The sequence below is a fragment of the Macaca fascicularis genome, chromosome 11 (genome assembly GCF_037993035.2).
Source record: "Macaca fascicularis isolate 582-1 chromosome 11, T2T-MFA8v1.1".
NCBI lineage: Eukaryota > Metazoa > Chordata > Mammalia > Primates > Cercopithecidae > Macaca > Macaca fascicularis.
The window spans coordinates 66,470,718-66,496,646 of NC_088385.1; the positions used below are offsets into that span (position 1 = coordinate 66,470,718).

The following is a 25,929-nucleotide window of genomic DNA, read 5'->3' on the forward strand; positions in this document are numbered from 1 at the left end:
ATACCTCTGAATCCAGTCGGTGCAATGACCAGTAGATAACATGAATTAGGGTTCTCTCCAGCATCTCGTTCACTGAAAAGTACATCCCCTGATCTGATACGATGTTATGTGAGATAACAAGACAGTGGATCAAATAAGCTCAGATAATAGTCCTGGCTGAGGTCCTGTATGCAGAAAATGCAAACTCGTATGTGAAATGTGTCTATTTCTATGAGCATGAAATGCTGGCTCTTTCATGATTGAAGGGCCCCAGTGTAGACAACTTACTACAAGGTGGTCTATTGGCCTCCTGGAGGAATGGTCCCATATCTGGCCTTGGCATTGGTGTCTACTGCAGCAAATTGAATACTTAGCAGAAGGAGTTCCTAGATAAGCCTTGGTAAAAGTCAGGCTCCATGCTTTTGGGTCTATGCATAGCCTCCACTTTTTTTTCCCTCATTCCTGCTTTATATATGTCCATCATAACTGCACTGGCATGGTCAATGACAGAAGCTGGCTGACATCAACCTAGTGGTCACTTGGAGTGCTTGCTTGTTTAGCGACTCTTCTGTGATGAGCGCTCTCTGGTGGGAACCAACATGTGATATAAACATCTTCACATTTTATGACCACTCCCTTGCGTTCATCCATATACCTGTATTCCAGACATCTTTGTCCCCATTCTCCCTATTCTTTACCTTCCAGGCCTCTGACCAGCAGCCAGATCATTTGTTGCTGCCTATGAGTTTGTATATATCCTAATCTTAGACCATGTCTTTTTTCAAGCAATGTGCATGACAAGGTACACCATCTGAAGTTCTTCCCATTAGCAAGATCTTTCTTCACCTCTGTTTTTTTAAGTCTACCCGTGAATAAGGCTGCAACACAGCTGTCTATGCTGAACTGATGCATACATAAAATAAATTTTGTCTTTTTGTCTCCTCCTTGCTGGCTGTATGGGATCCCTCATATAGCTGTATGTGTGGCTAGGGGAGGTGTGCTGGTGCAGTAGTTGTGGGTGCCATGGGAGTCTGAGCTAACTGCTCATGTTACTTTCTTGTACCCGCTGGTGCTGCTCATGCTTGATCCCACATGCACCATTGCCATTTTATAATGCATCGTTGCTGGATCTGCCTGTGATTTGGTGGGGTTGACAGGATTCAGCTGATAATTGGCAATTCCCTGGTCATGCTCATTTGATATCAGACACTCATTCTTTCCCGGGGCCCAGTAGCCAGTAGTTTTTCAAAAGGTATGAGATACTGTGTTGCAAAAGGCATGGTCTTGAGGCCCAGGGAGGTTTTAATGTGATTGTCTTACTAGTAATCACATTAATGCTCCTTCAGGTTCAAGACCATGCCATTTAAATAATTTCCATTATCTAAAAATAAACTTTTTTATTCTTCATAGTATTTTTAGTGCAACTTCTAGTAGTAAAGGTGTTTACTGTTAAATGGGCCTCTGACCAGCAGCCAGGTCATTTGCTACTGCCTATAAGTTTGTATATATCACTGAGGATTTCCACAAAGCCCACATGATATAATACACACACACACACACACATACACACACACACACACAATCCAACAGGCTGATTACCACCAACAACATAGGACCCATTGGATTATGTTTCTCAGCAGGGAAGGGTGCTTACATTATAAGGACTTTTCTTCCTCTGAACACCACTGAAAGATGGCAGCTTTTCACGTACCTTAGGGCATGAGCTACAGCAGTATTTGTAGGTTTGAAATATGCTGCCAAAAATGCAAAGAGGTTAATGGACATTATACTTCCTTTTCCAAGGTAGGAGGTGCAAAGTGTAATAATGTGTCTTTACTTTGGAGGGGCTATTCTGACACACCCTGCACTATTGAATCCCTAAAAATTGTGCAGAAGTGGAAGATTTCTAAGCTTCACTACGTTTACCTCCCACTCACAGGAGTGATGTGTGTTTCTAAGAACTCCAGTGTGTTAGGCACCTCTGTCTTAATGGGTCTGATGAATATCATGCTACCTGTGTAATGGGTCAGCGTGATGTTCTGTGAGAGGTCCAGATAGTCAGATCTCTTCATCCTATATCATATGAGAGAAAAGGAAAATCAGGAAATCCTTGAAGAAAAACTCTAAATGTATTGTTACTATTTTTGGTCTATTCCATATGAATGCAAACTGGTTCTCATCTTTTCTTTCTCATTGGCATAGAAAAGTGTGCATTCACCCAGTTAATGACTCCATGATATGTACTTGAGGCTGTATTTATATTTATCTGCTTAAATAAAGATACAATTTCTGGCATGGCAGTGGCAATCAGAGCTACTACTTGGTTGAGTTCGTGGTAGTTTATAATTATCTTTCAGAAATTATTCATTTTCTATAGCAGCCAGTTTGTGAATTAGAATATCATCGGACTACCACTCCTTCTTCCTTTAAGGGTGGCACTAATCTCCTGAGAGTCCCCTTTTTCCCCACTAGGTGATATATTTTTTTGTTTATTTTGTTTTGTTTTTGTTCAGTCTCCATAGAGACTGTCAATAATTGCCAATACTGACTATATGACTATATTTCAAGTCTTCATGGCAAGATATTGTGAAAAGATTTCAATTAGCAATAATTGTGCCTCAGATAAACCTCATTGGCTGTGATACTATGCAGCGTACTGTGCAGGGTGACTTAGGTTCAGAGGCTTGGCTTTTCTACTATAATATCTTTTACCACAGAGACCAAGAGTTCAATATGGGGGTTGCTACAACGTTACAGTTGCCAATAACTGCATGTTTGTGTCCCCTCAAAATTCACATGTTGAAACTGTAACTTACAATGTGATGGTATTTGGAGATGGGGCCTTTGGATGGTAATGAGGTTTAGATGAGGTCATGAGGGTGGAATCCTCCTGATGGAATTCCTTTCATAAAAGTAAATAAGAGAGTTACCCCCCTGACATGTGAGGACACAGCAAGATGGCCACCTGTAAACCAGGCAGAGGCTGTCGCCAAGAACCTGCTCATGCTGGCACTTTGATCTTTGACTTCCAGTTTCCAGAACTGTGAAAAATAAATGTTGGTTAAGCCACCCAGCGTATCACATTCTGTTATGGCAGAAGAAGAGATGCAGCAGAAGAAAAAGTCAGAGAAGTTTGAAACATGAGAAGACTCCAGGCTCTGTTGCTTTTTGAAGATGAAGGGGCAATGTGACAAGGAACTCAGGTGGGCTTAAGGAGCTGATAGTTTCCCAGCTGACATCTACCAAGGACATGGGGACCTCAGCCCTACAATTGCAAGGGCCTGAGTGCTGCTGGCAACCTGAAAGAACTTGGAAGATTTTCCCCCAGATTGTGAGACCCAGAGCAAAGGAACCACAAGTCATTCAGAATTTTGACTTACAAAACAGTGAATTCACACATTTGTGTTATTTTAAGCCTCAAGTAACTTCTGAGTCTAGGTTAACTTCTACCTTGTTCTTGCAAGGCTATCTTTCAGTATGCTACATTTTGGAACACAGCTATCATGCTCTGAGAGTCTCAAGCCACATAGAGAAGCCATGTTTAGGTGCCCCAATCAGGAGGCCCAAGTGAACCTGGCCTTTCAGTCATTCCTGCCCAAGTATCAGACATGTGATTGAAAAAGCCTCTAGGTGATATTAGAGGCTTGTGTTTTTGTGTTCCAGTATTGTCAGCTGGGGCTTCAGACATTGTAGAGCAGAGACAAGCAACACTCGTTCAGGAAACAAAATCTATGAGCATAACATTATTGTCAATTTATACTCCTTTTTAAAACACACAAATAGTAAGCAGAGCAGAAAGGAAGGAAAAAATCTCTTTCAAATAAAAATAGGAATAATCTATTTATTTTTTTAGGGACAGTGTTTCACTCTGTCATCCATGCTGGGTAGCAGTGGCACGACCATAGCTCACTGCAGCTTCTAACTCCTGGGTTCCAGTGATCATCCTCCCTCAGTCTTCCAAGTAGCTGGGACTACAGGTGCACACCACCACATGAAACTAATATTTTTTATTTTTTGTAGAGATGGGGTCTTGCTAGGTTGCCCAGGCTTATTCAAAACTCCTGGGTGCAAGGGATCCACCTGCTTTAACCACCCAAAGTATGGGATTATAGCTGTGAGCCACCACACCCAACCAAAAGAGGGAAAATTTTCAAAGATCCCATATCTAGAGTGAAAAAAGATAAAATTCTCTCTAGAATAGTTATGAGGAGGAATTTCAGTCTCAGAGTAAAATGGGATTGAATTGCAGAGGAAAATAAATATATTTTTTTAGTGCACTACTTAATAACTGGGTCTGTAACTGCTACGTGATAAATGCTGCTTCTTATAGTTAACCAAAGATAAACATCTAATATTAATGGAATAAGGAATTTATTTAGAGCAATATACCAGTGAAGTGATTAATTTTCTGTAGAAAACTATTTCTAGATTTTGCAATTGTCCAATTTTTCTTTTTAAAAACCATTGAGATGAACTTTTACTATCTTATTTCTGAAGGACTATTTATTTTAGAAATGTGTGTATATGTTATATATAATAATATCATCTTTTATTTCTATTAAGCTTTACAATTTACAACTCCATGTACATGGAAAATTTAAATGGAAATGTGTCCACTGTTGGGACCTACTTCTCAGAAAAAAAAGATGCCTTTCAAAATATTACTGCTTATTTACAATGCATCTGGTCACCTGAGAGCTCTGACAGAGATGTAAAGATGAATATTGTTTTCAAAATTGCTAACACATTGTCTATTCTGCAGACCATGGATCAAGGAGTCATTTCAACTTTCAAGTCCTATCAATTAAGAAATATATTTTATAAGGCTATACTGTCACAGATAGTGGCTTCTCTGATGAATATGGGCTAACTAAATTGAAAACCTGGAAATAATTCACCATTCTAGATGCCATTAAGAACATTTATGATTCATAGGAAGAGGTCAAAATAGCAACATTAACAGTAGTTTTGAAGAAGTTGATACCAACCCTCATGGATGACTTTTGAGGGGTTCAAGACTTCAGTGGAGGAAGTAACTGCACATGTAGTGGAAACAGCAAGATAACTGGAATTAAAAGTGTAGACTGAAGCTGACTACATTTGATCATTTTATCATAAGAATCTCATGATAAAACTTGCCAACAGATGAAGAGTTGCTTCTTATGGATGAGCAAAGAAAGTGGTTTCTTGAAGTAGAATCTACTCCTGGTGCAGATGCTGCCATTATTGGTGAAATGACAATAAAGGATTTAGAATATTACATAATCTTGGTTGACAAAGCTGCATCAGGGTTTGCGAGGGTTGACTCCAATTTTGAAAGAAGGTCTAGTGATCAAATGCTATCTAACAGCATCACATGCTATAGAGAAATCTTCCTTGAAAGGAAGACTCAATTGATGAGGCAAACTTCATTTTCAGAAATTGCCACAGCCACGGTAAACTTCAGCAACCACCACCCTGATCAGTCAGCAGCTATCAACCTCAAGGCAAGACCTTCCACCAGCAAAAAGATGATGACTCTCTGAAGACTTATATGATGGTTAGCATATTTTAGAAATAAGATAATTTTAATTAAGGTACATATAGTGTTTTCTCAGATATAGGCTATTCCACACTTAACAGATATAGTGTAAACATAACTTTTATATACACTGGAAAACCAAAAAATTCACGTAATTCACTTTATGTCTATATTCACTTTATTCAGGTAGTTTGGAAATGAAAATGCATTATCTCTGAGGTATGCCTGTATAGCAAAATGGCACAAAAATTCCTGCTAGATGGAAAGCAGAAGAAAAGTTCCTGAATGGAAAACAGAATGGCAACTTGGCCTTAACTTTGAGCAATGAAACGAGGCAACAGCAGCTGAAAGCCCAGTTTACTAAGAAACCCTCCTGCAGTTGAGAATGTTTTGCGTGAAACTCTCTTGTGACCTATGAGGTATTATGTTGAGGCAAACAATGACTAACCCTTCAAGGACATTCCAGGTACATGGCAAGTAATACAAATATTAAAAATTAAGCGGGTAAATTTATGGTCACATTTTACAAAGCATCCTAATTAACACTGTTCTCCAAAATCTGAGAAGTAAACATTTATTTTTAGTTTAATAGAAAAAAAGCTACACAAATGTTTTCTTCATTAGTTATGATTATGCATAAATTCTGTGGATCTTTGCACCCTTGAAGTGCTCACAAGTATCACTGAATTTTAGAAAGCGAAGCTATTAATAATTATTAAGGTCTTAAAGTAAAAACCTATGACTCGGAGAGCTTAAGGAACCCAGCAAAGATCAACTGCACAGAAAAAGGCACTAAGCCTTAGCTTCTTGATAACACATTCAGTCATCATTGATTCATTTCATAAAATGTATTAAGTATTAATACTTATTAGCCACCATTTACAAGATTTCTGCCTGAAAAGTTTACAGTCTGATGATAACTTTTAATTTAAGTTTCTAATCTTATATGCATTCAAAATAATCAGAATATTTACGTGGCGAAGCATCTGTAAAACACCCCGAATCCATTAAGTTTAGTTTATAGATAATAATTGATAACATGTAAATTTAGAAAAATACCCCAACAAATAAGTGTTTTAATATATAATCCATTGAGAGATTTTTGGAGCCAAAAAAGCCATTTTGTTTTAAACCAAAGACCCTTGTGTGCTATTATTTAAAGGCATACCATACAGCAATGTCAATGCAATTGATTCCCCTTTTATATGCTTTATAGAATTGGACTAGATTGTCTTTCCCCAAAATTCTATGGGAGTTTTTCATAGAAGGTATTTCCAAAGTAGCCTATATAGATATACTCAAGATTTAAATCTAGAAGCAGTGGAGATACATTTTTATAGTTTGTATAGTCTGTGAAAGCAGGTTACAGCAATCATATTCACAGCTGCTAGCCAGTTGCAATCTCAGCCACAGTATGTTGCCACTGGAACAGGTATACATTTGTTTTCACCCAAGTTGAGGGAAGCATTGGGACATTTGGTCTTTTGTACTTAGCTATAATGACTCTATTGTGTGTAGTTTATAAACACACACACCCTTACTTTAATCTCACAGTCTTACTCCGAAAATGCTATTATATGAATTTCGGGGTCATGAGACGATATTTTTAGTTTTGACTTAAGAACACATTAGTGCATTTTCAAAAGTTCAGTGTTTCATTGGGGATTTTATGCCATTATGATTTACAATTTTTTTTTTTTGAGATGGAATTTTGCTCTTGTTGCTCAGGCTGGAGTGAGTGGTGCGATCTCGGCTCACTGCAACCTGCGCCTCCTGGATTCAAGTGATTCTTCTGCCTCAGCCTCCCGAAGTAGCTGGGATTACAGGTGACCACCACCACGCCCGGCTAATTTTTTTGTATTTTTAGTTGAGATGGAGTTTCACCATGTTGGCTAGGCTAGTCTTGAACTTCTTATACATGTCACTTCCACTCATACGCTTTAGAACTACATAGTTGCATGGTCCCAATATAATTGCAAGGAAAGCCAGGAAGTGTGGAGCCATGCAGATCATAAATATTGTGAGCACCAATAGTTTAGGTGATCCACCCGCCTTGGCCTCCCTAAGTACTGGGATTACAACCATGAGTCACTGCGCCTGGCCGATTTACAGTCTTTTTAAGTAATATCTTATATTGATCAGAATAGGCTAGGTTTTGTTCCCATGACAAATAGAGCCTGAAATTTCCGAGGCTTAAAATAATGGTTTCTTGCTCACACAAAGTACAGTGCAATTCAAGCCGTCTTTCTTTTTCAGCGATTCCACTGTGTAGCTAGTTCATCAGAAACATGGTACTGTGGTAGGGAAAGAGAGTGATGAAGGAGGCACACGGGGTCTTAACTCCCTTTAACAGAAATTACACATGTCACTTCCATTCATACTCTTTTAGAACTACATAGTTGCATTGTCCCAATATAACTGTAAGGAAAGCCAGGAAGTGTGTAGCCATGAAGATCATAGATACTGAGAGCACCAATAGCTTCTACCACATATGTGTTGTCTACAGCCACACTGTCATCTCTTTTCTTCATTCAGCAAACACTACTAATTACCTTTCTCTCTGCAAGGATTTGTGCTACATGATAGATGATTCTGTTACCAGAAAGGGGCCCTGATCCAGACCCCAAGAGAGGGTTCTTGGATTTTATGCAAGAAATAATTTGGGATGAATCTATAAAGTGAAAGCAGGTGTACTAGGAAAGTAAAGGAACAAAAAATGGCTACACCCAAGGCAGAGTAGCAGCATGGGCTGCTCAGCTGCTAACACTTATTATTACCTCTTGATTATATGTTAGCAAGAGATGGATTATTCACGAGTTTTCTGGGAAAGGGGTGGGAATGGAGGGTTCCCAGAACAGAGGGTTTCTCCCCATTTTAGACCTTACAGGGTAACTTCCTGACCTTACCATGGCATTTGTAAACTGTCATGGCACTGGAGGGAATATCTTTTAGCATCCTAATGCATTGTAATTAGCACATAATGAAGAGTGAGGAGGACCAGAGGTCACTTTTGTCTCCATTTTGGTTTTGGTGGGTTTTAGCTGGCTTCTTTACTGCCGGCTGTTTTATCAGCAAGGTCTTTATGACCTGTATCTTGTGCTAACCTCCTACCTTATTCTGTGACTAAGAATGCCTTAATCTCCTGGGAATGCAGCTCAATAAGTCTCAGCCTCATTTTACTCAGGACTTATTCAAGATGGAGTCGCTGTGGTTCAAAAGCCTGTGACAATGCCAGAGATGAATAAAATGTCATCTTTACTTTCAAATAACCTAATATATTGGGGCTACAGAAACAAAAATCATATTATAATATAGTCATATGTGAAGCAGAAAGATAATGCCCCAGATAGAGGCCTAAATCATTTTCTATGGGCAGGATCACAGAGAAAGATGAACTTAACCCTTATTTGTTAACAAGGAATCCTTAAAATGCTGTAGAAGTGATGATATATTTGCTGGGCATTAAAGGAAGAAAAAAGGCTTAGGCAAGTTTGATATGGGAAAGAGGGTGGTGAATGAGAAAAGATGGAAAAATGTGAGAAGATTGTGCATGACTGAGGAATGAAGAAGGGATAAACAACCTAAACCACAAAGATGTGGGTATATAGTAAAAGACACGTGGACTTCATGAGTATATATGTTATGTACGTATTCACAGTTTGCTCATCTGTGGAATATGAGTTGCTAGAATGTTAAGTGTATTGCTGTTTGTTTCTCTCACTGTTATTTCAGCTTATGAAAAGAAATCAAGGCAAACATTTTACCAGAGCATTCCAAGTTCTAATCATATGGCTTGTTTTTTCCCTAAATTGTATTTTTTTTCTCCATTTCTTAACAATATTAAACTATAAGTAATAGGATAAATTGGCTGAATTTATTCTTAGCTGATTCTCCCTCCTTTCAGATTCCTTTCTAGTCAAATCAAATTTTACGTAACATACCTAGTTACCACAACAAAGCAATTTAGAAATGAGTTCCCAAATACTAACTCTGTGACAGTAGGTAAATTAGATCCAGAATTTTAATTGTTGAAAAAACAAGACTTAAAAAGAAGGTTATGATATCATGCTATAAGTAGTGATGTTTGGCATTCAGCAATAGGTTAAACAAGCCAAGAACATGGGACTATAAGAAAAAAAACAACAAAAAAGAAAAATCAAAGAGAAGGAAAAGGGAGAATAGGATCGAAATTCAGAAAGCATATGGTCTTCTTCCTCTTCTTTGACAGGAAATAAAAGTGATGAATGAGCAGGAAAAATGTCAATAGCAAACACTCAAGAATATGACCTTGAAATGTGCCTTCATGTTGTTTCTTTGAAATGTTTAACTTTTTTGTAATTAAATGAAGTATTTAGAGTCACTGCTAGACATTCCATCATTATCAAAATGCCTATTATGTCTTACACAAACGTCTATTTAAGCATTTTTAGCTTAAAAATATAAAATCCTTTCTGTAATTTTCTGCCTTTTTTTTCAGTTTCAAATATCATTCTTTCAATAAAATTATCTTCCAATAATTTTGAAGTTATTAATCACCATTATTTATTCACCTTATATTATGCCTACCAGCCACTTCATGTATATTATTTCACTTAAATCTTATGAAATCAACCCAAGATTGATATTACTTTTATTTCATAGCTACAGAAATTGAAATTCAAATTTTGTCCATTACAACAGACTAGCTGCGGCAAAAGACAGTGTGAATTTACCCAAATGACTTAACTATCTTTTTATAAATTTGTAAAATGTGAAGAATCATAGAACACATCTTAAAAGGATTATTGTGAAATCAAGGAGGAGAAAGCTAGTTAAACTGGTAGACAAACTGCAATAGGACTTGTCAAGTCAAAACCTACAATTATTCTTTTGGATAGTTTCTTTTTCTCTAAAGTGGCAATTTAACTTAAAGTTATTAAAGAAACTCAATCTTTGGGGTAGGTTAAACGTTCTCTTCCAGCCCTTCCTCTTTCCAACTTTCCCAAGAAGCATATTTTAGACAGAGGAAGAGACCAAACCAATGACTGCACAATTACCATTATCTCTAGCACTATTCGTTGTCAAATAACTAAATGCTGGTTTGAAGAACTAAATAATTGGAGAAACCAAAAATGAAAGGAATTACTTATAAATGATTTGAAAAAAAAAAAAAAATCCTTATTTTTAATGTCTTTTGGTGCTGTTTTCCATACCCTTCCTCCTATGGTGTCAATTTTATTTTTTTCTGTAAAGTGATTTGGTTAGTGAGTCTAATCTCCAACAGTGCACTACCTCCTTCTCCCAAAAAGGCCTCAGTTGAAAAATGGCTCAACACTTTCACTGCAAGTTCACAGTGAGGATCTCCTATTCTCCCTGCATTCGGCCAGACTCTTCTCTTTTTGCATGCTTTCCTCTCCCATGCATGGGTTACACAACTCTCTGGAATATCTAGACAGAGCTACCCCACACCTGACTCCTAGGTCAGGCTACAGAGTACTTCGGATACAGCAAGTCACGACCCATCTGAAACGACAGATCTACCTGCCTTTTGGCTTTCTTCCTTGGTCAAAACTAAAATCCGAAGTGGAGTGCCCCGAGCGATAGAGAAATTGCCTATAGCTTTGACAGCCGCTTGGAGCATGCTCAGTCGGTCTCCAGGCACCGGGAGGCGGCTCCCCCCCACCACCCCCCGGGCCGGCCTCCACCGCAGTCTGTCCGGCCCCCACCCCCGGCGCGCGCTCCTCCGCACCCACACGGGCGTTCAGCAGCCGCGCCTCCCCTTCCCGCCGCCGCCTCCTTTTCCGCTGGCTGTGGCGGGCGAGGACACGTCAGGGGCCATAAATAAATAAATAATTCCATTCACCCGTTGACAGCAAGGCGAACCGGCTGCGGCTTGCGGGGAACAGAGAGCTGCAGCGCCCACCCTGCGCCAGAGACCAGATAAAGTAAGTACAGCTGGGGAGGGAGGGGGGCGGAGGAGGAGGACGAGGAGGCGGCGCAGGCGAAGAGGAGCGAAAGCCCGCGTCTGCGACCCGAGCTGCCCGCGGAGCCGCACGCGTGTGTGCAAATAATGGCCAGCCTGTGACAAACGTGCCAACGCAGAGTTGGCCAGCGAGCCCTTATATAGACAAAAAACCCCGAAGCGGCCGCGGGAGGAGAGCTCGCGTCAGCCAGTGAGCGCCGACAGCGGCCCGGGAGCTGCTGGGGGTGTGCGGGGTCCCGGGCAAGGAACGCCCCGCGTGCTTTCGGCCAGGAGGTACCCACGCTCTAGGCTTTTACACCTAGACTCAGCGTGGCGCGGTGCACCCCAGTCTCCCTGGCTCACGAGACTCGGAGGGCTGCTTGCGTGCGGCGTGTCTCTAGTGCGCGCCCTGCCAGCATCCGGCCCCCGAACCCCCTAGGGTAGCGTGGCTTCATTGCTGCACAAGGTGGAGGTGGGGGTGGTGAGGGTGTGTGTAGGGAACGTCTTCTCTTTGAGCAGATGATCAGGACAGGAAGAGGCTGCGAGGGGAAGACGAAATACCGGGGGATTGGGGCGTGGGGGTTGTCTTTCTTCATTTTTGGTCCCCAGGAAGGATGGCAGGGGTGGAAGCAGATGGAAAAGTGTATGCGGGCGAGGCCTGAGCCCAGGCAGAAAGGGAGCGCTGACTTGGCAAGGGTTCAGGAGGGCCTGTGCCTGCTGGGCTTCCTGAGCTACTGCACCACACTGGGGGCACTAGGCCCGGTCAGGTGGCGCCACAGGCTGCGAGCCCGCTCACGTGCGAGCCCGCTCACGTGCGAACTGTTTTCCCAACGGATGCTGCATGGCAGCTCCCTTCTCTACCCGCTTTTCTCCTCTACTTCCGCGAAAACGATTGCAGACTGCCTTGGAAAGGGCGGTCGTGCCCAATACCACTTTCCCGGTAGGGCTGAGGAGGGACTTTTGTAGTTCCAATTCCAGGGAAATTAAAATTTTACACACACTCACACTCACACACACGAGAGACATAGAAGAGGAAATGAGGAGTGGTTTCTCTATAATTGTTTTTTGATTGCCTTTCCCGGAGAAATAAGTAGGACTAGGCTGCGTTGCGTTAGGGCTGGTTAGTGGCATTAGGACAGCTGTTATTTCATGTCCTTCTTCCCTCTTGGGTCCCAAAGGAGACACAGCAGAAGAATAAAATAGCGGGCAGTGATGAAGGTGATGTGAAAAAGACTGGACCAGAGGAAGGAGTGACTACTGGATGCCATTTCCTGTCACCCCATGCTTCATGGCTAACCCCAGTCTGAACTCAGAGGGTTGCCAACTTTCCACAGACAGGTTAGCTTGAATGTGTTGTGTCACTGGAACCACAAGCACTAAGTATGCATTTGGTGGAGTGTGGCTGAAAAATGAGAGTTGGGTGGGGACTGGAGAGGGCAAATGAGGGTTGAGCAAAGTGACTAATATTTAGCCCCGGTGAAGCAATCCTAACTCCAGCTTCTACTTCTAACTGAGCACATTACATTTAAAGCAATCCAAGTGAGGGACTGAATGATCTCAGTGGAAAGGAAAGATTATAACCATAAGAAACTCAGTGTATTGTGTAACAACTTACAAAGTCAGAAACTATTTTTTGTAAATACATCAACAGTTTGCAGTTACATATTACATTTTTTCCCCCAAGGCATGTTTTAATATTAAGTGATCTGAAATTTTAACACCTGTTTCCCAAAGTTCAAATTAGTGTATCCTTCTATAAATGCTCAGTTTATTTCTAGACATTCATTTGCTCTTTGATAATGTCTGGCTTATATTTTTGGCTTTGAGCTCTTTTAAAGGGAAGGAGAGAAACATTACCTAAAGAAACCTCCCTTGTCTAGAGTCATATTCCTGGATCATGGATCTGAAATAAAAGGCATCTCCAGAATTTGATTTTAATTCTGTATTCATTCACCAAACATTTTTGAGACATTCACATGGAAAAAGGGAATTAACTTTAGAACAGATTGGTTCTGCACTTTTGTAAGGTTGAGTAGTTGTTTAACAATCAGGGCTTTACCTTTTTCTTATCTATAAAATGAGATTGGTGGTACCCACTTTGAAATGCTATTGGGAAGAATAAAGTGTGTGGTAAACACCTAGAATTTAGACAGGCTATATTTGAGCTCCTATAATCAGTCTAGACACCCTACCAGGGTTACCAAGATGAATGAGGCTGGAATTCTGTTCTCAAGAAGTTCTCATATAGGCAGTCATCCAGGTTAATCTTTTCTTGTATCCCATTTGCCTTTTAGTGCCCCCCTTTTTTTTTCTCCTCTTGATGGAAGAAACATATATCCCAAATAACTTGAAAGGAACTCCGCAGTTGTAAGAGATGTTGGTAAGATCTGCTAAAAGGCAAATTTGAGAAGAGTGTCTTTTCTCAGGAACCTGTATTCAGCCCGTTTTTTGTTCATTAATAGTGATCCTTAATGAATAAAAACAGGTAATGAAGGATTTTTCTTCATGTTAGGAGGGGAGGATGATCCTTCTCTGAAGACTATCTTTGTCAATGAATTGGTTTCCATCATTTGAGAGAAGAGTTTGAGCTGCAGTTTCTACTACACCTTGGACAAACCAATCCACTCACTCCTAAGAGTATAAAGTAACTGTAGTACATAACGACTATAATGACAACTCTGTAATGCTCACCATATTCCAGGCACTGTGCTACTACTGTCTGATAGCACGTAACAACCCTGTGAGGTAGATCTGTCCATATCCATATTTACAGAACAAATAATTTAGGCCCAGAAAGTTTCATAGCTTATTCAGCTGGTACACCTAGTAAGTGGCTGGGCTGAGACAAGCAATCCATGCGATCTATTTGGCTTTAACCACTATGTAATATAGCTTCTGCCTTGTGTGAAGCTAAATAAGAGCAAAGATCTTACCTGTTGTTTTCTCCATAGCCCAGTACAGTGTCTGGCATATCATGGTTCAGAACAACTGATTATAGAAAGAAGGAAAGAGGGAGGGAGGCCGAACTGGAGGGAAGTGGGGAGAGGAGGAAATAAAAATTAGCAAGCCAGGTGTCTCCTGCCTTCAACTCTGAATCTGGCAGGAAATCCAGCATGAACTCTGCCCTGAGAACAGAATTTTTGAGGCTCTTTTGAGGATTCCTTTTCCTTGTCTTGCATCTAATCATCTAGTTTATGATGCTCATTTGTGCAAAATAGGAAAATACTCTCTTTGGTCTGACAGATTAGCAAAAGGTGCCCATGAAGTGCAAACATCAAAGAGTGACCTACTCAAGGTGGTCAGGAAAAAAGAAAAAAAGAAGATTAAAGAAAGAAAGAAAGAAATGAAAAGGGCAGACCGTAATGCAGGGGCACTGGATTTAAATTTTAGTTAAGCCACTGACTGGCTTTGTCTTATGCAATGTTGTGGTAGTACTTGTATGGTTGTTCTGAACACCAAAGAACATAACAAAGCTGTTTCCTACTGTATCTGATAAATGGAGTGGCATGCAGCAAAGAGTAATTACATTCTTTTATTGCTCTTTGTTCCTCTCCTCCCTCCAGCCCATCCCAAATAAAAAGTATCCTCCTGGTTTCCACATCTTGAAGCAATCTGTGTTCATCTGAACTACTTCGTAACTTGATCTAGGCTTCTCTTAGGCTGATTCTTACATTATTACCTTGAATTACAATTATTTGGGAAGGCATCCTATCTCTCTTCCTGGGCTACATGGTCCTTGAGAGTAGATGGTATGTATATCTGATTCATCTGGGAACCCCCGTTTAGCTGGTACTTGGGACAGGATAGGGCAGAGGAGGTGCTCTGAAGTCCAACCTGTCTGGGTTTTGATCTTAGCTTTGCCACTTGCCAACAAAGACAAGTTGCTAAACCTCTTTAAGTCTCAGTTTCTTCATGTGTAAAAATAGAATAATAACCAATTTTATATGTTGGTTGTAAACATTGAATGAGATAATATCTGTGAAATAGCACTGTGCTGAGCACATGCATAGAAATAACTCAGTAACTAGTGTTAGATATTAAATATTTGACTTTACACGTTTTAGTTTGTCACGAGCATCACTGGCTTATTTTTAGTAGATTTTTGGAAACTCTGAAATGCCGAACTTGCCATTAGATGGCACAACAAAGTTGAATTGCATAATAAACTATTAAGTGGACTCCCTTTGAGAGGTCATCCTGGTTTGTCCCAGGCTTTCTCAAAACTGTTTGGATGAAAGTGATTAAGAAATACTTTGGGAAACAACTGCGCACTAGTTCTCAGTGAATAATGGATTTTTTTTTTTAACTTGTGAAAAAGCTTCATTTTCTCAGTTGCTCCTTTAAATGGTGAATCCAGGGACCAAGTCTACCTCTATGAGAGATCCAGCTGTTTAAAATCATAATTTGAGAGACTAACTTAAAATTAACCATTGTTGAGAGGAATAAATAATACTTACCACATGTATTTGGTAATTAGTAAATAAGTAGAGGGTCTGCGCATTTAGATATCAACTATAATCATTAAAAATATAGGAGAAAATTAAACAAATTGGAGTTGACTATAATAAAACTAGTCCAGCTGGAGCTGGACTAACTGGGACTTAGGTGCATCATGGACAATTTCAACATATTCACAAATATCAGTGTTGTTAAATCAAGCAAATATTTTTAGAAATAATTTTTCGGACCTAATACTAAAACTCCTGCAAATGTTTACATTAATATTCATTGAAGTCTCAAAGGACCTCATGAAAATCCTATGGGACAATTGAACGACAGCTACAAGATACCGGCTTAAAGGTACTTCCATTAAAGGTTTTGTGCAGTTATGATAGTTCTACAAAAATGTCTATGTGGTTCAATTATAGAGTCTGGTGATTAGTTTTATATAATATTTGGCACTAAAATAGCAACTTTCAATAGAAAATATTTTGTGTAAGTGGTGAACACAAATGAAATGTTTGTTTGGATAAATAAAGATCTATATAAAATGTTGGTATATTGTAGAAAGAATTTTATTACAAGCATTTGCTGTTTCTCCACCTAGCACAATATGTATCATTATTAATTAGTCAATATCTCTAATCAGATTTTTATTGAAGCTAATATGTAAAAGAATGGTACTTTATACAAAGCAGCTGCCCTAGTATGTAATTAACTTGAAGAGCTGTGTCTTTTGTAACTGGATTAGATAAGAATACATGATAAAACTACAAAGCATGCATTTGATAAGTTTCAAAGGGATGTTACTATTTATCTCATTTTAAAAATGATTTTCAAAAATTCTAGCATTTGAAGTTCCATCAATTCTCAAATATATGAAAGGCAAATTCAGTGATAAATAGCAGTCGGTGACAGTATTTTTCAACAGGTGGGATTATTGGCATTTGGAGTGGGACACTTCTTCATTGTGTAGGACTGTCTCTTTCATTGCAGAGCATTGGGTGTCTGTGACCTTTTGTAGTAAATTTGGGCTGCGATAACAAACTATAGACTAGGTAGCTTATGAACAATGGAAATTTATTTCTCACAGTTCTAGAGGCTGGAAATCTGAGATCAGGGTGCTGGCGTGGTGCAGGTGTTGGTGAAGGCTTCTTGTGGGTTATAGACTGCTGATTTCTTATATCTTCACATGGTGGGATGAGAGTGAGAACTCTCTTTTATAAGGGTGCTAATCGCATTCATGAGAGTTCCATCCTCATGACCTACTTAACTCCCCAAATCCCCACATCTTAATACCACTCCTTTGGGGATTAGGATTTCAACATGAATTTTGGAGGCACACATTAGGTCCATACAATTATCTATCTCTGTTTTCTGTAAGTCAGTGGCTTTCCCTTAGCCATTGTAACAGTCAAAAATGCCTGTCTACATTTTAAGATACCTGTGGTGGAATGGTGATCGATATGGTTGAAAACTATTGGCCAATAAGATCAAATTGAGATTGTTTAAAAAATTATGTGGGATCAGAGTACTTTCAAAGTACTCTCAAAATTATTTTGCCTTTCATTAAAGGATGAAAATAATACCCTTGTATTAAAATATTTTGTTTTGAAACAATGAGTTCTTTATTAGTAAGGCATAACAACTGTTAACTTTAATAATCAGAGCATCATTGACCTCCTAGACTCCAAATTATTTGCTTTGGACTGTCAATAAACTTTGGCAGTGTTATGCCTAATGCTTCTTGAACTTCTGTTTTGGCTTTCTTGTGTTGTTTATTTTGTTACTTCTCTCACTGCTTATTTACTGCTGCTTCTCCAGCTCGCCTTTCACCTCCTATTCAATATAAGTATGTGTTCCCCAGTTTCTGTTTTGGGCTTTTTTTTGTTGTTGCTGAGACAGAGTTTCGCAGCGACACCCAGATTGAATGCAGTGAGGTGAACTCAGCTCACTGCAGCTGCCACCTCCTGAGTTCAAGTGATTCTCCTGCCCCAGCCTCCTGAGTAGCTGGGACTACAGGCGCCCGCCACCACGCCTGGCTAATTTTTTGTATTTTTAGTAGAGATGGGGTTTCACCATTTGGCCAGGCTGGTCTCAAACTCCTGACATCAACTGATCTGCCTGCCTTGGCCCCCGACAGTGCTGGGATTATACACATGAGCCACTGAGCCTGGCCGGGCTTTTCTTTAGCCTGCATTCTGTTGATTGACAAAGCTCATCTGCTCTTGACCTCTGCTTTCACCTCAGTAGGAATAACTCCCAAGCCATTTGCTGCAGTCCTGACCTGCCCTCAACTTTTAGGCATTTCCAGACATTTCTAGATGTTTGCAGGACAGCTTCTCTTTACTGTGCCTTTGATACTTCCAGTATCCTGTGATCTCTTCCTTCCTTTTTGTCTTCTTTCTTTCTGCCGCCCTCATTCTTCATATTGCTCTCAGCAGTATTCTAACCTAGAAGCTTTTGAGACCGCCCTTTCTCTGGACTTGTGTACATCTGAAATAATTTTTTAAAATTATTTCCTTTTATTCTGTTGTTGCCAGAGGTTTCAGGTGCTTTTGACATACTACCTGCAGTCATGTAATAGTCTCTGAGTGGGTATTCCCACCTCTGGTCTCTCACCCTACCAGTTAATTCTGTACATGGTATCAGATACTCTCACTGAAGCACACCTCGGTTAACTAACACTCCCACCACCTAGGTCCAAGGACTGACATTTCAGTCCCTGCATGATGTAATTCCAAACAGCTGTTTCATGTTCATCTCCCACTACCATCATACTCAACTCAAATTGAACTGTCCCCATGCCTTGTCCATTCTCATTCTACTTCCTACTGCCAAATCTTTGGTCATACTGTTCTTTTATCTTGAAATGAATCTAACTTCCTAGTATTTCCGTTTCTAGCTCTAACCTCACCTTCTAAACTGAACTGAAACACCACATTCAAATTTTCCTCTGATGCCTCTGGATAGGTGGAATAATTTTCCTAAAATTTCAGGAACATTGTGTTTACAATGTCTTATTTGTTCTTAACATTCTATTATAGTTGATTTTATATAACTATTCAGTTTCTGAATATTCTATAAAGTGGTAGATGTCGGGAATAATAATGTATTCATATTTACGTCATCTTTAGCATTTTGGTGGATTATAGAGTTGCAAGAAACTTGGAAGACATCTGTTTCCACTTTTATGTATTGTTTTCATTGTGTTCAATAAACCACCATCTATTAAGTGTACACACTGAGGAAGACTGTTCTTTTAAAGGCAGTCCTACTTGTGACTGAAATTTTCTTGCTTCTACCTAGAGTCTTTGTTCAGCTTCCTGGGGCCATGTGCAATGAATCCCTTTCCTGTTTGAATGACATACTATACCTATGTGGTGACAGTTCACATGTCTTTTGTTTTCTCTATCAATTTAACATATTCAGTTTTTCTTCCTGTTTTTTGTATGTGACCTGGTTAAGTTCTTTATTTAAGGCTGCTCTATCATGGATTATTTCAAGTTTAGGAAAGTCCACAAATGCATAGAATACTTCAAGGATAACAGTGGTTTTCAATGTAAATATTGGAACTATTGTTCATGATGTAACTTGTCAATATCTCTTCAGGTGAAGTCAGAGTGGGAAATCAAGGTATACATAGAGATCTACCTCTGGGAGAATCCCATAGTTATCTCAGGGCTGAACTTTCCTGTCTGTGCCCACAGTTTAATAAATAAATAAATGAATAAACCACTGGAGGATGATAGGAAAGCTCACTTTAACTTTTGATTATAATTAGAAATTAGCCACTCAGTAAAATTATACTGTTTTATAGATTAATGCCCTAAGTAGTAAAACAACAAATATGTCTTTTGTGTATAATAAGTGAATTTAAAGACATTGGACCAAATAAGTGGCTATTAAGTAAAGTTATGAAGATAAGCTTTAAGTAAGAATAACTTACATTTGTTGAACATTTCTATATGTCAGGTATCATTTTAATACCTTACATGTTTTAATTAATTTAATCCTCAAAACCTTATGAGGAAACATTATGGTTATCCTTATTTTACAGATGGGCAGAGTAGAGAACAAAGGTGATGTATTTTGCCCAAGGTTACACATCTTGTCATTGGAAGGGTCTGGATTTTAATCTGTTGAACACAATGTACCTTTTCAATAGTATTAATTTAAAGTATTTCATGCTGCAGTAAATTTTAAGATATTCTTGGGGGGAAAATTCTGATAATTTTTTTTTTCTTTTTTGAGATGGAGTCTTGCTCTGTTGCCCAGGCTGTAATGCAGTGGCCTGATCTCAGCTCACTGCAAGCTCCGCCTCCTGGGTTCATGCCATTCTCCTGCCTCAGCCTCCCGAGTAGCTGGGACTACAGGCGCCCACCACCACGACTGGCTAATTTTTGTTTCTGTATTTTTAGTAGAGAATGGGGTTTCACTGTGTTAGCCAGGATGGTATTGATCTCCTGCCTTTTGATCCTCCCACCTTGGCCTCCCAAAGTGCTGGGATTACAGGCAAAGTCTGATAAATATTTTTTAAAATGGAGGCTAGTCAGGTATAATGAGTTTGGGTCTGTTACAACACAAAGTCAACAGGAATGATAAGGCTTCCTTACTATTTGAAGGAGTTACCTGGAACCAAGCTAGGAAGCTTAGAGAAAGTAACAACCTCTTATGGATTCAAGGAGGCTGGAGAACCAGTAGGGACCAAAGGAACAGTAAATCCAGGATGTCATTCCTGTAACTCAGTTTGCAAGGTTGTAGGGATAGAATGTGTGAGAGGTGGCAAGACTCCCATGGAAGCCCTGTGCTGTGGGTATCAGTGAGTGCATGAATAGAGTAGGGTCTGGAGAATTCTCATAGATGGGTATATATCAAATTCACAGTGAAGTGGGATTTTGAATAAAGCCTCTGACATATTTTAAGCCATAGAATGCAATACTTTAACAACTATTTATTCCCTTGCTGTGTTCTAGACACTATTTTGGATGTTAGAGAAATGGCTGTAAATAGAACAGGTAAGTCATTTTTAGTCTTGAGTTACCCAGATATCAAACATATCTCAAAGCAAGGTTAAGCAATTCATGTCCTTGAGCCAATTTTTTTTGTAGACCTCTCATGTCATCTTCTCTATGTAGTCAGTCTTATTTTGTAGTTATCTCTTTTTTCTCTTCTCCTTTTTTTTCAATCTCAATGTCACATGTCAGATCAGAGACTTTGAAGACAGATAGATATACCTCAATGAAATTTCAGCTAAGCTATTTCTAAGCTATTTGACCAAAATCAAGATATGTAACTTTTAGAGCCCAGTTTTCTCATTTTGGAAATAATAAAATTTATTTTATGAGTTGTTGGAGAAATAATGTAGGTAGCCAATAAATGATAATCATAATAATGTAATTTTTATCTCTACCTTTATTTTTGGCATATATTGAGGCAGAACTTCTTTACTCCTGAGGCATCTGTTCTGTGCAGAAGTATTTATGAGTTATAATATTGGTACTCCCAGCATGACCCAAGTAGGAAGGTCAGAAAATAAACAAATATTAAAATAATGTGGATCTTTTCAAGATGGATAAAATTCTAGTTTCTGGCACATATATGAGGAGATTCAAGTGCTAATATTGATGCTGCAAAAATGTTTAAGTGGTGAAATTTTCACTTAGCTATAAAGTTAGTAATACCAGTTGGGAATACAACCTAAGGGAATTTTAAGATGGAAATTCCATTTAGACGTGTTAGCACACATAAGCACATTTGAAAACTACCGCAAAGAGCAAGACAATAATCATTCTGTTATAATGACTTAGAGATATTTGTTCCAATTAAAACATATGCCAACATAATTATTGATGTCATTTAAGTGTCTTCTGTGTGTTTTCTGTTTTATATATAGTATTTTGAATCCTCATATTGTCATGTAGGATAGATTATATTCATTTACAGGCAGGGAGAATAAGGACTCAGCAAGATGAGGCTGGCCATTCTAGCACCCCAAGAGTCAATGCCTCAGCCAGTGTTTCAGTACAGGTAAGATGCTAATGACAGCTAGATCTTGGCTCTCATACCTTACATAAATTCAAGTCAGTAAATAATTAAGCATTGCTATATGAAGTACTCTGCAAAAATACCTGGACAAATAAGTATAAGACATCTTTTCTGACTGTCATCCTCCAAAGGAGACTGAAATTTTAGAGCGATTGTGTGTGTGTGTGTGTGTGTGTGTGTGACTATATCTCTGTGTGTGTGTGTGTGTGTGTGTATATATGTGTATATATATGATTTTAAGGTGATACTAAATATATATATGTATATATATGTGTGTGTGTATATATATGTGTGTGTGTGTGTATATATCCTCTTTATCCAATAGCATCCAGAAATGGACTCTTACAATGAAAAACTTTTTGAACTAGAACATAGTTAGGAATGTACTTTCAGAAGTTTATATAAATGAATATCCCAATTTGTTCTATCATGTGACTTAATTCTTTTCTATTCAAAGCATTGTGCCATTTAAAAAATGTATACACACACACACACACACACACACACACACACACACACACATATATTAAAGCCACAACCCAGAGTAGGATAAGTGTCAAAATTAATGATAGAGAACATGATTTTCTAGGACAGAGGTTGACAAAGTATAGCCCCTTGGGCCAAATCCAGACCACTGCCTGATTTTGTAAATAAAGTGTTTTTGGAATATATCCACACCTGTTTGTTTTCCTGTTTTTTGTGGCTGCCTTCCTGCTGCCGGGAAAAGTTGATTAGTTGTGACTTAGCCTGCAAAACCTAACATTTTTACTATCTGGCACTTTAGAGAAAAAAAAAATATTTATTGAATCCTGCTCTAGAATTTCAGAAGATACTTTGCTTTCTGATGGAGGAATCAAAGAAGGCATTAATGAAACAAGCGAAATTTATTTTGGAGCTGAGAGATGGGTAGTCTTTAGTTAAGAGAGGAGCTTGTCATAGTAAGTGCCACAGAACTCAAGATCAAAAGTACACTGATAGATAAGTCTGCTGAAGAATAAGGATCATATTATTGTATATAATTTATATAATGCTATAACCATTTGTCTATGAATTTTTTTTGTAAGTATCTGGAACACTGATTCTTAAACTTGATGAAACATTTGAATCAACTAATTAACTACTTAAAAGTTATATTTTACTCAATAATCTGTAAGGCTAAAATATAATCCATGTGGAAAGTCACTGATCTATGTCTCTATTTTCGTAACATGAAGGAATGCTGGATATAACACTAATATTTTTTTCTAATCACTATTTATAATAAATACTAGATACTGAGCATACAACTAAGTACCAGCAGTGTCCCCAGAGCTTTTCATGCCTTATCTCATTAAAAACTTGCAGTAGCCAAATGAGGTAGATGTTATTATTTCCATTTTTGTAACAGAGAATACTAGGAAACAGATGTATCAAGTAATTGACATAAGTCTACAAAACTAGTAAGTAGATCCTCTTTATCCAATAGCATCCAGAAATGGACTCTTAAAATGAAAACCTTTTTGAGCTAGAACATAGTTAGGAATGTACTTTTAGAAGTTTATATAAATGAATATCCCAATTTGTTCTATCATGTGGCTTAATTCTTTTCTATTCAAAGCATTGTGCCATTTTTTAAAAAGTTGAGTTAGCTCTTAGTACAAATGGCTCTGCAAATTTTATTGAATATACTGATTTTTTATGGAACTATAACGTTCTGCATCCTCTCTGTTTCTTTGTCACTTTCTGTCCACAACTCTTTTTCTCTTTACCTTGCTGCTTAACATTCAGTCATTTGTAATTTTCTCCTTTTCCTGTAGTATCAGTTCATAATATTCATATAGGTCCTCATTATCCATTACCTGTTGCACAGTGTCTTTGATGTAGCAGTAAAGTGCTTGAAAGCATTTTCATAAAGTAGTGACAGCTTCCAGAAGAAAAAGAAAGAATCAATGCAACTTCCTACCAGCTTCTTGTTCTGAACTGAAAAAGGGGCAGAAACTGCAGAATTGTTGAATATCACTAATGGATATGACAAACTAATAAGTAGATAGGAAAAGGTGAATGATTCAGAGGAAGCCACAGATAATCGAAGAAAATGTAAGTCTGTATTCCCTGTAGGCCACATTAGCTAGCATTTGTGTGAAAGTAACCTGGCCTCTTGTGCCATGGGGAGAGCATTAATTGAACACAGTAATATCCTGGTACAGGAGGATTTATAGACATCAGATCTAAGGCTCATATACAATTATTTCCTTTTTACCATTAAATTTCTAAGTAATATATGCTGTTAATTTAAGAAAAAATACTTCTATGAGGAAATGTGTATTTTTATTTGTTTTCATTTTATTTTCGTTAATAACACAAATTTGTTACTCTACCTCATTAAGATACCTGAATCCGTTTTCTACATTTATTTTCAAATGTTCCAAATAAAGGTGAGGAAGAAACATTTCCAAAACAGTTTCACCAACAAATAATTTAAATGCCTAGAAACCTAATTATGACTGTTCATTGGGATACTTAAGCATTTGTGATCAAAATTATTATGTATATTTGCTCAGTTACTTTAAATGTGAATATTATATAGGGGCCAAGGGAAATTTCCCCTTTACCCTCCAAAGGTTTGCTGAAATATCAATTCACAAAAGACAGATTAGTGGAGACAAGGCATGCAATTTATTATCATGCCCAGGGAAGAATCACCGAGTGAGTGCCCAGTATCCCAATGTAGTACAGATGCTTATATAACCTACTTCCTAGGGGAACGGAAGATGGCAAAGGATGGATGATTTTAGGGAGATACTAAATGATTTTTAGGGGAATTCAATAGACTTGAAGAACATACAGTGTCCTGGGACAAAGGCCATTTGTACCAAAGAACCTTGTCAGGACAAAAATCTGTCCTGTCCTTTTGTCATTGACAAAAATCTGTCCTGCTTTATTGACAGACTTCAGTCTTCCTTTCTGCGATATGAGTTCAGTTAATGAAAACTCAGGGAAGGGACCAGTGGTAATTGTTTTATTCTTTGGCATATTTGGACTTTAGGCAGGTAAGCGACTTAGAGAACAACTTCATTCTGTGCTTTGGGAGACATAGAAGATTGAGAGATGTGGGTAAGGGGGCATGGATAGATAGGGGGTTGGAGGGTTGAGGATGGTGGAGGGTGGAGAAGGTGAGAGAGACCTTGTGGCTCCTTCTGAATATCAAAGTGCCATATTTAGGGTGTTGGTTTCTGAGCCAATTTTGTAACATTTCTATCCAACTTTTAAAAATCTATGAGCTATTTTAAATTGTTTTACATTTTATTAGTCCTTTTATTCTATTAGCTCTTGTCTTGAAGCAGCAATACTTAATGCTTGCTCAGTTATGCATTCAGATAACCACTTGTGGTCTGTAAAACCTAAATTTAAATATATGATTTTTTTGTACTCTCTTGGTGTCTGAAGGATTTGCAAAAGGGTTTATACACTCAGATTTTTGGAATGAGAAAGGAGAAAGTGAAGGCAGGTAACAAACTGGGTGCTAAGTGTGTGCCAAACATATAGTTATGCAGTTTTTACAGCATCACCTCATGCAATCCTGAATCATTCCCTGACAACCTCAGCATCTCTATTACCTGGGCATTGCTGTCTCCAATTTAGGATGGCTCTGGCTGGTTAGGAAACAAAGGTTTATTTCCAAAATCCGTATTTTCCCTTATATTACATGTTTTCTTCCCAGGTAGAGGGAGTCCTCCCTCTTTGCAAACACAGTTTATAGAAGAGGGAAATTACAGGGCAGCAAGAGAAATATTTAGGATTCTGTTCTTTTAAAATGTGGTAGCTAAAAATAAAAATCATCATATTTTTAAATGTCAGAATTATACCTGGAAGTCTTTTTCAAGAAACAAAAGGCAAACTTAAAAGAACAAGAGGCTGGGCACGGTGGCTCACGCCTGTAACTGTAATCCCAGCACTTTGGGAGGCCGAGACGGGCGGATCACGAGGTCAGGAGATCGAGACCATCCTGGCTGACACTGTG

The 25,929-nt window shown here is 38.6% G+C and overlaps 1 protein-coding gene and 1 non-coding gene across 8 annotated transcripts in view; one reads left to right on the forward strand and one right to left on the reverse strand.

Moving 5' to 3' along the window:
- Nucleotides 1–2,492: 2,492 nt before the first annotated feature.
- LOC123567842 (U4 spliceosomal RNA) lies at nt 2,493–2,640 on the reverse strand. The gene has a single exon (XR_006690934.2). It is a non-coding gene; the product is annotated as a U4 spliceosomal RNA (small nuclear RNA).
- Nucleotides 2,641–11,185: 8,545 nt separating this feature from the next.
- Nucleotides 11,186–25,929, forward strand: part of SLC16A7 (solute carrier family 16 member 7) — a 169,953-nt gene continuing 155,209 nt past the window's right edge. For 3 of the 7 annotated variants that reach the window (XM_065524506.2, XM_005571410.5, XM_065524508.2), the window contains exon 1: nt 11,186–11,424. The gene's annotated coding sequence lies outside the window, so the exon portion shown is untranslated. Of the gene's footprint in view, nt 11,736–12,619; nt 12,780–20,857; nt 20,900–25,929 lie in introns of those variants that run through there. The other 4 variants (XM_005571408.5, XM_065524505.2, XM_065524507.2 and 1 more) reach the window with 4 other exon arrangements.